Here is a 15,721-nt window from a genome sequence, read left to right as displayed (position 1 = left end):
ACCTTAATGTATAGCAGTGCCCTCCTTTCACGCTCAAAGCAATGGTTCATAGCGTTTGCAAGTTCCTGCTGCCGGCAATCCGGAAAGCATGAACTCTGCCCCTGTTCCACCCCCTCGCGGCTGTCCCCGGGAAAGATCCCTGTATGCTGCCCCTTTACCGCTTCCACCACGTGGCTGTAAACTGCCGCTTATTGTTATGTAAAGGAACAGTCAAACATTCCCCAAACTAACATTCCCCTATTTCAAAGCAGGATGCCATGAACGAGATCACCCTGAGGAGGATCACTGACAGAGATAGAGACCGCATGCTGCGTGAAAGCCAGCACAAACCAGGGGCCTATGCCACCATGCTCGTCGAGGCAATGCTCCCAGAGTACCTGCTGATAGCCTGGCGCGGAAAAGTGTCCTACCACGGAGTACCCAATAAGGCTGCTCTCCCCAGGAACCTCCTGCGGAGGCTTTTCGATTACTTCCAGGAGAGCTTCGTGGAGATCTCCCAAGAAGATTTCTGTTCTATCCCCATATATATTGACCTTCTTTTCACATAGTTAATATTCCTGCTGTTAAAAATAAATGTTTACATGTTTAAAGCACGTACCGACTGATCCTTCCCCTGATTCACGGTCCGGGTTAACGGCTGGGGAGGGTTGGTAGGGGATCTCAGTGAGGGTGATGAAGAGATCCTGGCTGTCGGGGAAATCAGCATTGTAAACGCTGTCGACTGCCTCGTCCTCCTCATCTGCTTCCTCATCTTCCCCGTCCGTGAACATCTCCGAGGAACCGGCCATCGACACTATCCCATCGTCAGAGTCCACGGTCAGTGGTGGGGTAGTGGTGGCGGCCGCACCTAGAATGGAATGCAGTGCCTCGTAGAAGCAGCATGTCTGGGGCTGGGATCCGGAGTGTCCATTTGCCGCTTTGATCTTTTGGTAGCCTTGTCTCAGGTCCTTGATTTTCACGCGGCACTGCATTGTATCCCGGCTGTATCCTCTGTCTGTCATGGCTTTGGAGACCTTCTCGTAGGTCTTTGCATTCCGTTTTTTGGAGCGCAGCTCCGAAAGCACAGACTCATCGCCCCACACAGCGATCAGATCCAAGGCTTCCCGGTCAGTCCATGCTGGGGCCCTCTTTCTATTCTGAGATTGCATGGACACCTCTGCTGGAGAGCTCTGCATCGCTGCCAGTGCTGCTGAGCTCGCCACGATGTCCAAACAGGAAATGAGATTCAAACTGGCCAGACAGGAAAAGGAATTCAAATTTTCCTGGGGCATTTCCTGTGTGGCTGGTCAGAGCATCCGAGCTCGGACTGCTGTCCAGAGCGTCAACAGAGTGGTGCACTGTGGGATAGCTCCCAGAGCTATTACCGTCGAATTTAGCGCTACTCCCCTCGTCGGGGAGGAGTACAGAAATCGAACTAAAGAGACCTGTATGTCGAACTAAATAGCTTCGTTGTGTGGACGGGTGCAGGGTTAATTTGATTTAACGCTGCTAAATTCAACATAACCTCCTAGTGTAGACCAGGCCTAAGAGAAGTCTCTGTCCGATCCACATGCTCCTCTGCAGCAATCGGCTTTCCCCCATCTCCTAGTTTAAAAACTGCTCCACAACCTTTTTAATGTTTAGTGCCAGCAGTCTGGTTCCACTTTGGTTTAGGTGGAGCCCATTTCTCCTGTATAGGCTCCCCCCATCCCAAAAGTTTCCCCAATTCCTAATGAATCTAAACCCCTCCTCTCTACACCATTGTCTCATCCACGCATTGAGACTCTGAAGCTCTGCCTGCTTTCCTGGCCCTACGCATGGAATGGGACCATTTCTGAGAATGCCACCTGGATTTCAGTCTCTTCCCTAGCAGCCTAAATTTGGCCTCCAGGACGTCTCTTCTACCCTTCCTTATGTCATTGCTACCTACATGTACCTCCTCAACAGTGCAGGGGGTGTTTGACCGGAGGTGGGACAATTCTACAGTGTCCCAGAAAGCCACATCAACATACCTCTCTGCCTCCTTAGCTCCTCCAGTTTTGCCACCCTGGCCTCCAAAGCCCGTAAGCGGTCTCTGAGAGCCAGGAGCTCTTTGCACCAAATGCACACATATGCCACCTGCCCATAGGGCAGGTAATCATACATGTCGCACTCAACGCAATAAACTGGATAGCCCCCACTCTGCTGCTGGGCTTCTGTCTGCATTGTCTCCTAGTTAATGAAGAGGTTGTTTAAAGCAAGATGTTTTGACTGTCATTTAGTTTATAGGTTTTAAAACAAAAACAACAGCAAAGGGCCCTTGCCCCCTTCCCACTCCCCTTCCAAACTCCCTTGCAAAACTCCCTGTTAACAGCCCCTGTTCGCAAAAGCCCCTTGTCTCGTGCACAGGTCATCCAGGGTCCACTGTGATCTCTGATCTGCCTCAGCTCCTGGGAGGGTTTTTAAGTCTTGGGGTCTCTTGGCGGCGTCTCCTTCAGGGACCTTTGTTCTCCATGCTCGTTGTACCAGTTCAAACCAGCCTTCCGTGGCTTGGAGTGGCAAACAGTGGAGGCTAACGGAGTTTGCCTGGGATCTGTCTGAGAGGAGGTACGCTAAGTGCTGTATTGGGGTGGGTGGGGCTGTGTTGGTGAGTATCTGAGTGTCTGTTGCAGGGACAGTTTGTCAGTTTGACCGTGTGTTTGATTGCTTGAAAAATGTGTATTGGATGTGCTTTGTTCCAGGTCGGCCTTGAGTGGGCCTGATTGTTATAAAAAGGCAGCCAGCAGCAAACCAGCTGAGCGGTGAACAGCGGAGGCTAACAGAGGGAGTTTGCCTGGGAGTTCACCTGGGGAGAGCACACTGAGGATTTCATCTTGCAGGCTTCTCTGAGTAGTTGCTGCAACAGCTGAGAAAGCTCTTAGAAGGAAGGTAATATGGATAGTGAGCGTTCAGCTGTTGTTACCTGCACAGGATATGCCATGTTTGTCTTTCTTCCACAGGACAGAAGTGACTTTATCTGTACAAAGTGCAAGCTGGTCTCCGTATTGGAAAAGAAGGTTCCAGGCTGGAGAAACAAGTCTTGACCCTATGTTGCATAAGAGAAAATGAAGACAGACATCAGGATATGCTTCTATGGGCACAACATTCTGAAGATCAGAGTAGGCTGTGCAGTGGGGACAGAAGGACAGTGAAGAATTTGGCAGCATGTGACCTCCAGAAAAAGAAAGAGGAGCAATGCAGATACAGTTGAGAAACCATTTTCATATTCTCTCCGCAGGCACTAATGCGGAGAGTGGACTAGATGATACATCTGATGAAAGGGAGCAGAAGGAAACTCCACCGATTGGAAGGCATGAGATGCACTGTCCTAGAGATGGGGGTTCCATGACCACCACTCCCAAGAGAAGGAGGAGGGTGGTGGTGGTTGGGGACTCCCTCCTCAGGGGGACTGAGTCATCTATCTGCCGTCCCGACCGAGAAAACTGAGAGGTCTGCTGCTTGCCAGGAGTTAGGATTCATGATGTGACAGAGAGACGGCCGAGACTCATCAAGCCCTAGGATCTCTACCCCTTCCTGCTTCTCCATGTGGGCACCAATGACATTGCCAAGAATGACCTTGAGTGGATCACGGCAGAGTATGTGGCACTGGGAAGAAGGACAAAGGAGTTTGAGGCACAAGTGGTGTTCTTGTCCATCCTCCCTGTGGAAGGAAAAGGCCTGGGTAGAGACTGTCGAATCGTGAAAGTCAAAAAATGGCTATGCAGGTGGTGTCGGAGAGAAGGCTTTGGATTCTTTGAGCATTGGAAGGTGTTCCAAGAAGGAGGAGTGCTAGGCAGAGACGGGCTCCACCTAACAAAGAGAGGGAAGAGCATCTTCACAAGCAGGCTGGCTAACCTAGTGAGGAGGGCTTTAAACCAGGTTCACCAGGGGAAGGAGACCAAAGCCCTGAGGTAAGTGGGGAAATGGGATCTGGAAGGAAGCACGAGCAGGAGAGTGCAAGGGGGGAGGATTCCTGTCTCATACTGAGAAAGCAGGATGATCAGCGAGTTATCTTAAGTGCCTATACACAAATGTAAGAAGCCTGGGAAACAAGCAGGAAGAACTGGAAGTCCTGGCACAGACAAGGAACTATGATGTGATTGGAATAACATGGTGACATGGTGGGATAACACAGATGACTGGAGTACTGTCATGGATGGATATAAACTGTTCAGGAAGGACAGACAGGGCAGAAAAGGTGGGGGGAGTGCATTGTATGTAAGAGAGAAGTATGACTGCTCAGAGCTCCGGTATGAAACTGCAGAAAAACCTGAGAATCTCTGGATTAAGTTTAGAAGTCTGAGCAACAAGGGTGATGTCGTGGTGGGAGTCTGCTATAGACCACCAGACCAGGGGGATGAGGTGGACGAGGCTTTCTTCTGGCAACTAACAGAAGTTACTAGATCACAGGCCCTGGTTCTCATGGGAGACTTTAATCACCCTGATATCTGCTGGGAGAACAATTCAGCGGTGCACAGACAATCCAGGAAGTTTTTGGAAAAGTGTAGGGGATAATTTCCTGGTGCAAGTGCTGGAGGAACCAACTAGGGGCAGAGCTCTTTTTGACTGCTGCTCACAAACCAGGAAGAATTAGTAGGGGAAGAAAAAGTGGATGGGAACCTGGGAGGCAGTGACCATGAGATGGTTGAGTTCAGGATCCTGACACAAGGAAGAAAGGAGAGCAGCAGAATACGGACCCTGGACTTCAGAAAAGCAGACTTTGACTCCATCAGGGAACTGATGGGCAGGATCCCTGGGCGAATAACATGAAGGGGAAAGGATTCCAGAAGAGCTGGCTGTATTTTAAAGAATCCTTATTGAGGTTGCAGGAAAAAAACTATCCCAACGTGTAGGAAGAATAGTAAATATGGCAGGCAACCAGCTTGGCTTAACAGTGAAATCCTTGCTGATCTTAAACGCAAAAAAGAAGCTTACAAGAAGTGGAAGATTGGTCAAATGACCAGGGAGGAGTATAAAAATATTGCTCAGGCATGCAGGAGTGAAATCAGGAAGGCCAAATCACATTTGGAGTTGCAGCTAGCAAGAGATGTTAAGAGTAACAAGAAGGGTTTCTTCAGGTATGTTAGCAACAAGAAGGTGGTCAAGGAAAGTGTGGGCCCCTTACTGAATGAGGGAGGCAACCTAGTGACAGAGGATATGGAAAAAGCTAATATACTCAATGCTTTTTTTGCCTCTGTCTTCACGAACAAGGTCAGCTCCCAGACTACTGTACATTACATGATGCAGGAAGTACATTGACATATAATCAGGGCTGATGCGCGGGGAGGGCCCCAGAACATCTGTAACTGGGGTGAAATGGGGTGAAATGGAAGGCAGTGGAGCCCCAGTGAACATGATACATCAGATCCCCTGCCAATAATACAAGGATTATGTGCTGTTGCTAGTACGAAGATGTAGAATTTATGCCTGCCGGGTATTCACTGTGTTAGTTGGCTAGCCCCAAAATTATATTAGGCCTTACATCTGCACAGCAGGTTCTGTGAGATGTCGATAGTCCAAAGAATATTGAGATTTATACTTACAGTATAAATTGGCAGTATTGTTATGCCCATGTTGGTCCTAGGATATGCCCATTTCATTCTGAATGGTTTCTTGCAACATGTGTTAACTCTTTATGCTTAATAGTCTGTTCCACCCTGTATTTAGCTGTGACACTCTAAGTACCTTTCCCAGACCTGAAGAAGAGCTCTGTGGGAAGTTTGTCTCTTTCACCAACAGAAGTTGGTCCAAGAAAAGAGATTATCTCACCCGCCTTGTCTCTATTATTACAGCAGAAGATCACATTCTATGATCATTATGATTTAATCCTAAAGATTATTTGGCTTTATGCCTGCATGTCTATGCAATGTAGTTAGACAAAAGCCTCTACAGGAATTAATGCAAGAAAAGATGTGTTGGGTCATGAGACTAATCAAACAGTTACTAGGCCTTAGTGATGTTTCTAGTCTGAATTTTGCATATAGGGCCATGCTTGTGGTGTGTTGCTAACTTCAAGGTTATAAAGCCTGATGCCTGCTATGTTGTGTCTCTACTTCAAAGATTATTAAACATTCTCATTTCAGGGCAGTGGCTTTGTGAGGTTAGTAGCTTGAAGATTAAAATAGACGCTTGTGAAATGCATTGAATTAGTGGGTCTGATAGTGACTGCTCTCAACCACTATAATAGCCTATTACTTTCACCTAGCTAAAAGCATCTTCTGATGTCTTGGATTTGATCTCTGCTGAATGTGTGAGTCCTTCTTTCACAGGAAAGGCTCATTACACCTGCCCACTGGTGTCTTTGTGGTATTACTAGCTCCAAGGTTATAAAAGCTAATGTCTGCAGGATGGTGTTTGTGAGGTGTCTCTAGCCCCATAATTGTTAGGCTGTCTGTCTGGCCAGCAGTTTCTGTGTGGGGTTGCCAGCCCCCAAAATATCAGGAATGAGGCCTACATGGCTGTGTCTGTGGGATCCTTCTCGGCCAAATATTATTATGCCTTTGGGGTAATGTGTGCCTGCGTCCTGTACTAGTCAAAAAACTAGGCCTTAAACATATAGGAGAATCAATACTGTTGCTAGCCCAGAGACTACCAGGTCTAAAGCCTTCTGGACAGCCTCTTTGTAGTGCTGGTACCTTAACTAGTTGCCTTTTCTTTAGTGTATACTGAGGCCTAATAATTATTATGTGAGTGATACCACACAGGTACTTCCCTACAGGCTTGAAAACTTTTCTTTAGGTGAACATTACCTCACAGTGGTGACAACTCTCAAAATGCTATCAGTGAGTAAGAGGCACAGTAATTATGTGATGTTAATAATTTAAAGATTGCTAGGCCTTATGCCTATGTATTACACAGCTCAGGTAGTATGGAACTGTTTTTTCTGTTCCGAAGACTTTGTAGTGAGTCTTTGTTGATAATCAAGATGTCTGTGTTCATGTCCTAATGGTTCATTGCACCTGCACTGCAGCTTTATATATATTTGCTTACCTATACATTATTAGGCTACAAGCCTGTAGGGCAGTGCCCATGAGGTATGGCTTACCTGCAGGTTATTAGTAGAGCAGATGGGGAATTTTCCAATAGAATGTTTTTTTTTTACCAGAAAATTTAATTTTGCCAAAACTGTCATTTCCGTGGGAACATGCTGATTTTGAAAAAAAGCTAATTAAAAAAGAAACAATTGAAACAAAGTGATTTGATGACATTGAACTGGAACATTTTGATTTTCTGTTTCAAAATGACTTTTTGGTTCAATTTTTTCCCTTAGGACACTAGTCTATGTATTACCTATCTGGTATTGCACATCTAAAAATTATTAGACCTTAAGTCTAGATGGGAGTATCTGTGTGATATTGCCCCCCTAAATATTATTAGGCCTTGAGCATGTCTGGCTGTACCTGTGGGTTATCAATAACCTAAAGTTTATTAGATCATCAATCTGCACGGCAGTACTTATGAATTACTGCTTACCTAAAAATGATTAGGCTTTGAGTCTGCCTGGCTTTAACTGTAGGGTATTTCTCACCTAAAGATTATTAGGCCTTGAGCCTAGATGGAAGCACCTGTGAGGTATAACTGGCTTAAAGGTTACTAGGTCACAAACCTGCATGCCAATATTTGCATAGCATTCCTCACTTAAAAATTATAGGCCCCTCATACTTGTTGGGCAATGCCTATGACATATGGCTCACCTAAAGTTTATTAGGTCACAATCCTGTATAGCCGTACCTGTGCGCTATTGCTCACCTAACTATTATTAGGCCATATGCCTGCATGGCAGTACTTGGTGTGGCATTACTCATCTAAAGATGAATAGGCTTCTTGTGTGGTTGTCACAGATGTTTTCCAAGAATATTATCGGGAATTCATATTGGACTAAGTTTAAATATCTTTGGAGTCCATTGTATTAAACACAAAGTTTATGTATTAATGTGGGTCTGGATGATCAGAGGACCATATTGAACAATGTGGCAAACAAGAATGGTCTTTTAGAACAACACATGTGAAGTGGATTTCATGGCAAATGTCTAAGGAGAGGCGAATGTAAATTTCCCACCTTGAGTTACGCAAAACCCCAGCCTTTTGAAGCTATGGCCTGAAGCAGTGGTCCCCAACCATTTTTGTCTGGCGGGTGCCAGAGAAAGGACCGTGGTGGCAGTCAAGCGGCATTTTGGCAGCGACACCTCTGGATGACCCCGATTGTCGGCAGCCAGGACATGGGGGTATTTAGATGCCCCTGCCATGGCACCTGTGGGCATCGCGTTGGAGACCCCTGGTCTAAAAGATAATAGGATTGTCACTTGTCGCTTTGGAAGATATCCATTCATCGGATACACCAAAAAAATTGATTCTTTGCTGCTTCTACCAAAAAAAGAGTAATTCATCTGTACTAGTGATAAATTCTGTGAGGACTTGTCTAAAAGACATCAGGATGCACCCTTAATTGTTGCTCAAGGAATCTTTGTCTCAAAGCAATTAAGGTTCTCTCCTGGTGGTTTGGAAAATATCAGTTTGTGATTAAGACGAAAAATGAGAGAGTCATTCCTGATATGTGCTAGGGAAAAATGTCTTCAGGCGATTCGTTTGTGAGTAAGATGAGTTCATTTCTGAGCTGTGCTTTTAACTACTTTCTCAAATACTCTTTGTCTAAAAGCCACTGGGTTGCACTGCTATTCGTCTGGAAGAGATCGGTTCATGAGAAAGATGAAAAATGAGATATTGATTGCTGGTCTCGTCTCCTGACAAAATTCTCAAGGACTCTTCGTCTTAAAGACATTAGGATTGTCTCCTTGCTTTTTGGTAGCTATCCATTCGTGAATAAGATGAAAAATGAGCAATTCATTGCTAATCTGTGTTCCTGAAAAAGTTCTCAAGGACTTTTTGTCTAAAAGCCATTAGGATGCACTGCTAGTTGTTTGGAAGAGCTTGGTTGGTGAAAAAGACAAAACAAATGAGCCATTCATTCCTGATGAGTGCTTGTGAGACATTTGTCATGGAAGCTTACCTTGAAAGGCATTTGGTAGAAAGGAGTTCATGAAAAATACTAAAACTATGAAATAGAGCTACATGTCTCCTGAAATTATCCTCGAAATAGTTTTTGAATCTCTCCTGTTGATTTGGTAGAGGTGGGTTGGTGAAAATGACTAACAGGGAGAAATTCATTCCTGACCAGTGCTAGTGATAAATGTCTTTTAGAGTCTTTGTAAAAAAGCTATTAGGATGCACTATTGATGGTTTGGAAGAGCTCGGTTAGTGACAAATACTAAAAATGACCTGAGCAGTGCTAATGTTGGTCTATAAATCCATTGGGATGAACTGCTAATGGTTTGGAAGAGATTGGTTGGTGAGAAAGACAAAAAATGAGAACTTCATTCCTGACCAGTGCTAGTGACAAATGTCTCATGGAATCTCCTTCGAAAGCCATTAGGAGTCTCTCCTGGTGTTTTGGTAGAGCTCAGTTCAGAGAAAATACTAAAAGAAAGAAATTCATTCCTGACCAGTGCTAATGAAAAACAGTTCATGGCATTTTCTTCTAAAAGCTATTAGGAGGCACTTCTCATCATTTGACTCATAGACTCATAGACTTTAAGGTCAGAAGGGACCATTTAAGGTCACAAGGTCACAAGGTTTGGTGCAGATCTGAGCATGAAAATTATTAAAAAATTAGACTGTCCTTCCCTACCCATGCTAGTGACAAATTCTGCCCACATATCTACACCAGCAACACCATCACAGGACCTAACCAGATCAGCCACACCATCACCGGTTCATTCACCTGCACGTCCACCAATGTAATATATGCCATCATATGCCAGCAATGCCCCTCTGCTATGTACATCGGCCAAACTGGACAGTCTCTAAGGAAAAGGATAAATGGACACAAATCAGACATTAGGAATGGCAATATACAAAAACCTGTAGGAGAACACTTCAACCTCCCTGGCCACACAATAGCAGATTTTAAGGTGGCCATCCTCCAGCAAAAAAACTTTAGGACCAGACTCCAGAGAGAAACTGCTGAGCTCCAATTCATTTGCAAATTTAACACCATCAGTTTAGGACTAAACAAAGACTGTGAATGGCTTGCCAATTACAGAACCAGTTTCTCCTCCCTTGGTTTTCACACCTCAGCTGCTGGAACAGGGCCCCATCCTCCCTGATTGATCTAACCTCGTTATCTCTAGCCTGCTTCTTGCTGGCTTATATATACACACCTGCCCCTGGAAATTTCCACTGCTTGCATCCGAAGAAGTGGGTATTCACCCACGAAAGCTCATGCTGCAAAACATCTGTTAGTCTATAAGGTGCCACAGGATTCTTTGCTGCTTCTACAGAACCAGACTAACACGGCTACCCCTCTGATAAATTCCCCATGGACTCTTCCTACAAAAGACCTTAGGATGCTGTGCTGGTAATTTCATTCAGTTCGTTCAGCTCGTGAAAATTAACAAAAATGAGTACGTCATTTCTGACCTGTGCCAGTGAAAAACGTTCTATGGCATCTTTGTCAAAAAGCTATTAGGATGCACTATTGATGGTTTGGAAGAGCTCGGTTAGTGAGAAATACTAAAAATGAAAAAGTCATTCCTGATCAGTGCTTGTGACAAATTTCTCATGGACTCTTCCACCAAAAGCTATTAGGATTCTCTCCTGGTGATTTGGAAGAGCTTGGTTAGTGTACATTACTGAAAATGAGAACTTCATTCCTGATCTGTGCTGGTGACAAATTCCGCAAGGGCTCTTCGTCTAAAACAGTGGATCCCAACCCTTTTTTGTCTGGTGGGTGCCAGACAAAGGACCGTGGCAGCAGTTGAGCATCTGCTGAAATGCCGCCGAAATTCTCCTCTGGATGACACCGCTGGCCAGGATGCAGGCGCATTTAGATGCCCCCACGGGCACCATGGCACTCGTGGGCACCGCGTTGGGGACCCCTGGCCTGAAGAGTGGGCCTTTGTCTGCTGACTACTTATTCCTGGAGGCACAAGATCAGTGGACAAAGCTGTATAAAGGATAGGCTGATTTATTCAGAGGGGGAGTGAGTTCTGAGCTGATGCTGTTATGAACTTTTAGTCACAGGGGAAACCCTTAGGTGGGGTTTGAAGGACTGACTCCTACCAGAGCCCTTGCTGGAGTTGGGAAGTAATCTCTGGTAAGCTTATTAGCAAGTGTGTAGATCCGGTTATTGTTTTTAATATGTTTCCTCTGTAATGCCTTCACCTTAAGATTAAATGTGCTATTTTATTAAGATCTGTTTAGTAATTTATAACTGCTGGCAATTACACTGTTCATAATCTTTGATAAGAAAGCAAAGCACAGAAGTTGGCCTGTTTAGGCAGTCTGATTTTCTGGGGATATCACATTGTAGGCAGGGAATTGGAAAGTCCCCAGTCAGGAGGGAGAGAGATGCAGATCTCTGTCCAAAAGAGGTGTTGGCTGAGGAGCTGGGAGCCTAGAATGGGTGCCCTTAGTGGACCAGGGAGGGGGAAATACAAGTGCAGTTGCTCTGAACTGTGACAGTGGTATTGCTCACCTAAAGATTACTAGACCTTAGTCCTAGATGGCATTACCTGAGTGTTATTTCTTACCTATAGAGCATTAGGTTTCAGGCCTATAGGGTAGTCTCTATGTGGTAGTCCTAATCTAAAGGTTATTAAACTTTATGCCTAGATAGCCCTATTTTTGTGGCATTGCTCATCTAAAGATTATTAGGTCATATGCTTTAGGTGGCAGTACTTGTGTGGTAATGCTCACCTAAAGTTTATTAGCCTATAGCCTTATCTCTGTGACATTTCTGATGAATAGAATATTACATCTTGAAACTGCCTGTAAGCATAGGTGCCAACTTTCCCCGGTGCTGGTGGGTGTTCACGCCCCCGGCACCATCCTTTCCCCGCCCCTGCCCTGCCCCCATTCAAACCCTTTCCCCAAAGTCCCCGCCCCAACTCTACCCCCTCCCTGCCCCCATTGTACCTCTTCCCCAAATCCCCACCCTGGCCCTGCCTCTTACCTGAGCATGCCGAGTTCCCCGCCCCCTCCCTCCCAGCCACACGAAACAGCTCTTTTGCGGTGCAAGCGCTGGGAGCTAGGGGGAAAAAGCGGGCATGCAGCGGGCTCAGAGGAGGAGGTAGAGGTAGAGCGGAGGGGAGGAGCCCACAAATTTTTCCCCGTGGGTGCTCCAGCACCCATGGAGTCAGCACCTATGCCTGTAAGATATTGCTAACCTAAAGGTTTGTGTAGTATTGCTCACCTAAAGATTATTAAACCTTAAACCTGCATGGTAGTATCTGTATGGTATGGCTTACCTAAAGATTATTTGGCTTCACGCCTGTATAGCAGTATCTGTGTGGTACTGCTCATCTAAATATTATTAGGCCACATGCCTGCCTGGTAGTATCTGTGTAGTATTATTCACCCAAAGATTATTAGGCCTTTGGCCTAGCTGGCATTACCTGTGTGTTATTTCTCACCTGCAAGGTATGTCTATACTTTGAGCTGGGGGTATGATTCCCAGCTTGAGGAGACATACCCATGCTAGCTCTGATCGAGCTAGCACACTAAATATAGAGTGTAGCTGGGAAGGCATGAGGGGCTAGCCACCATGAGTACATGCCTAGCATCTTGGTTGGCTATGTACTTGGAATGGCTAACCCCTCCTGCCACTTGTACCACTCCAGCTACACTCTAGTGCACTAGCTCAGTCAGAGCTAATGTGGAAATGTCTCCTTGAGCTGTGAATTACAGCCCCGCTTTGAAGTGTAGACATACCCACAGAGTGTTAGGCTTCAAGACAATATGGCAGTACCTGTGTGCTATTGCTGACCTAAAGATGAATAAAGCTTATCCCTAGATGTCAGAAACTGTGTGGTATTTCTCACATGAAGATGATTAGGCCACGAATCTGCATGGCAATACTTGTAACACGTTGCTCATCCAGAGATTATTACGCCTCATTCATGCCTGGAGGTGCCCGTGACATATTGCTACTCTAAAGTTTCTTGGGTCACAAACCTACATGCTAATATCTGTGAGGTATTGCTTATGTAAAAATTATTAGGCCACAAACCTGCATAGCAACACCTGCCAGGTGCTGCCCACATAAAAGGTATGAGACCTTAAGACTAAATGGATTATTAGATTTCATGACTGTGTGGCAGTACCTGTGCATTATTGCTCACCTAAAATGATTGGGCTATAAACCTAGGGTTGCCAATTCTGACTGAAGCTATTCCGGGAGATTTTTTTCCCCCAACATGACATAGTGTCATTTTCTTAAAATATCCTATTAAAATCTCCTAGGTTGCTTTCAGTGGTCACTGGGAGATCGATGCCAATTCTGGGAGACTCCAGGCCAATCCTGGAGGCTTGGCAACCCTAGCCTAGATGGCAGTAACGTGCATGGTTTTGCTCACCTAATGAATAGTCCTTGTTATGGCTCAAGTACTTATTATAGGGAAAATTTATGGTGTTAAAAGTGGTGTCAAAATGGCATTGTAATTTGACATTTGTTTATATTTTTGACATTGAGACAAGTTCATCTAAGAGGCAGCTCTGCTGAGTTAATTTGTAGTTACACCTGGAATGATTATGGCCCATGGTTTTTACCCAAAAGCACTTTTATGTTCAGGTTTCTTACATATTTGAATGTTGTTTATTGTAAAATCAAATTCACTCATGTTGTCTACTCAAAACCTTGTCCCTTATTTGTGTATCTGTGACTGCCCCCTCCTAGCCAGTGACTTTAGTGCAACAACTGGCAACAGAACCATATTGTCAATTGTTCTGTCAGGCAGAGTGAGCAGTATGAGACCCAAACAAGAGGACGTGTGCAGAACAGGAGTGCTGGGAGTGATGAAACAGCTAGGCAGCGGGACAGATGTCAGACAGTCTTATCTTTGTCAAACATACCTCTGAGTTTATTATCCGTGGTACTGGAATTGTGGGCCAGATTCATCAGTCTGCTCGGGCTGCTTTGTGCCTCTCTAGCAAAGCAAAGTATGTAGAAAGTATCTAGGAGGGGGCAGTCAGAGATACACAAATAAGGGACAAGGTTTTGAGTAGACAACATGAGTGAATTTGATTGAGTCAACAGTGTGCCTTGTTGCCAAGAAGGCTAACACCATTTTGGTATGTATAAGTAGGGGCATTGCCAGCAGATCAAGGGACGTGATCATTCCCCTCTATTAAGCATTGGTGAGGTCTCATCTGGAGTATTGTGCCCAGTTTTGGGCCCCACACTACAAGAAGGATGTGGAAAAATTGGAAAGAGTCCAGCAGAGGGCAACGAAAATGATTAGGGAGCTGGAGCACATAACTTATGAGGAGAGGATGAGGAAACTAGGATTGGTTAGTCTGCAGAAGAGAAGAATGATGGGGGATTTGATAGCTACTTTCAGCTATCTGAAAGGGGGTTCTAAAGAGGATGGCTCTAGACTGTTCTCAATGGTAGCACATGACAGAATAAGGAGTAATGGTGTCAAGTTGCAGAGGGGGAGGTTTAGGTTGGATATTAGGAAAAACTTTTTCACTAGGACGGTGGTGAAGCACTGGAATAGGTTACCTAAGGAGGTGGTGGAATCTCCTTCCCTAGAGGTTTCTAAGGTCAGGCTTGACGAAGCCCTGGCTGGGATGATTTAGTTGGGGATTGGTCCTGCTTTGAGCAGGGGGTTGGACTAGATGACCTCCTGAGGTCCCTTCCAACCCTGATATTCTATGATTCTATGAAACCTAGTTTAGTTAAGCCTCAATTTACAGCTGCTGTGCTTTGTTAGAATGGCAGAAAGCAGCCAGATGAATATGATCCATACTCCTTAAACTGCTTCTATAGTGGTTAGTACAGGGGGGACCAGAGAGTGCTAAGCATGGTGGCTAGCACAGGCCAGGGACTTCTAGCTTTTCTTGAGATGAGAAATCATTGTATAAATCCTGTTGCTCTTTCGCCAGGACTCTTTTCCTTTAAGGAAGCCTCTCAGAGTCCCCTAAGTTAGAAAAGCAATCAAGCCTGTTCGTTTATCTCTGGAAGCTGCTAATTTCAGTGAATGTTTGCAGTGTCTTTGAAACACATTCAGATTTTAATGATGCACAGTGGACCCAATTTAACCACACTTTCAAACTTGCTTGCAAAGTTACGCAATCGCAGTTTGGCAGGCACAAACTTTCTAATTATGCCCATCGAGAGCTTATTAAAATTGTCAGAAGCTAATACTGTTTCTGGAGAGATGAGTCAATTACACTAAATTGATCACCTCAGGTCCTGAGAAGAGGCACCTGAAAGTGTAACCTCCCTGGAATTTGCATTTTTGTTTTGTTGCCAGAGTCAGGGTGATTATTTAGAACCAGCACGCATAATCTCCAAACTGCATTATCTTGTTCCTCATAGGGGAGGTTAGGAAATTACCAGTAGAGAATTCCCTAAGAGGGACCATACAGAGAAAGAAACTAATTATTTGATCTCTATCTGCAAAACTGCATAGAAGATACATTTGAAATTCAAAACTTTTGTTCCAGTGACTATATTAGTATCAGTAAAATATTACTATTAATGTCCGACCTACATATTCAACTCTGTCTATATCCCTCCCACATACCCTCTGCCCAGACCTTGTAGACCAGGACACACACATCTTGATTGGATCCACCTTAATACCATGGAAAAAAAGAGTGCAATGCAGTGAAAGAATATGGACAGAATAATCATGTTTTAAACTGAAACTGCTATCATAGC

The sequence above is a fragment of the Mauremys reevesii genome, unplaced genomic scaffold, assembly GCF_016161935.1.
Source record: "Mauremys reevesii isolate NIE-2019 unplaced genomic scaffold, ASM1616193v1 Contig2, whole genome shotgun sequence".
Classification (NCBI taxonomy): domain Eukaryota; kingdom Metazoa; phylum Chordata; order Testudines; family Geoemydidae; genus Mauremys; species Mauremys reevesii.
This window is presented reverse-complemented; position numbering follows the sequence as displayed.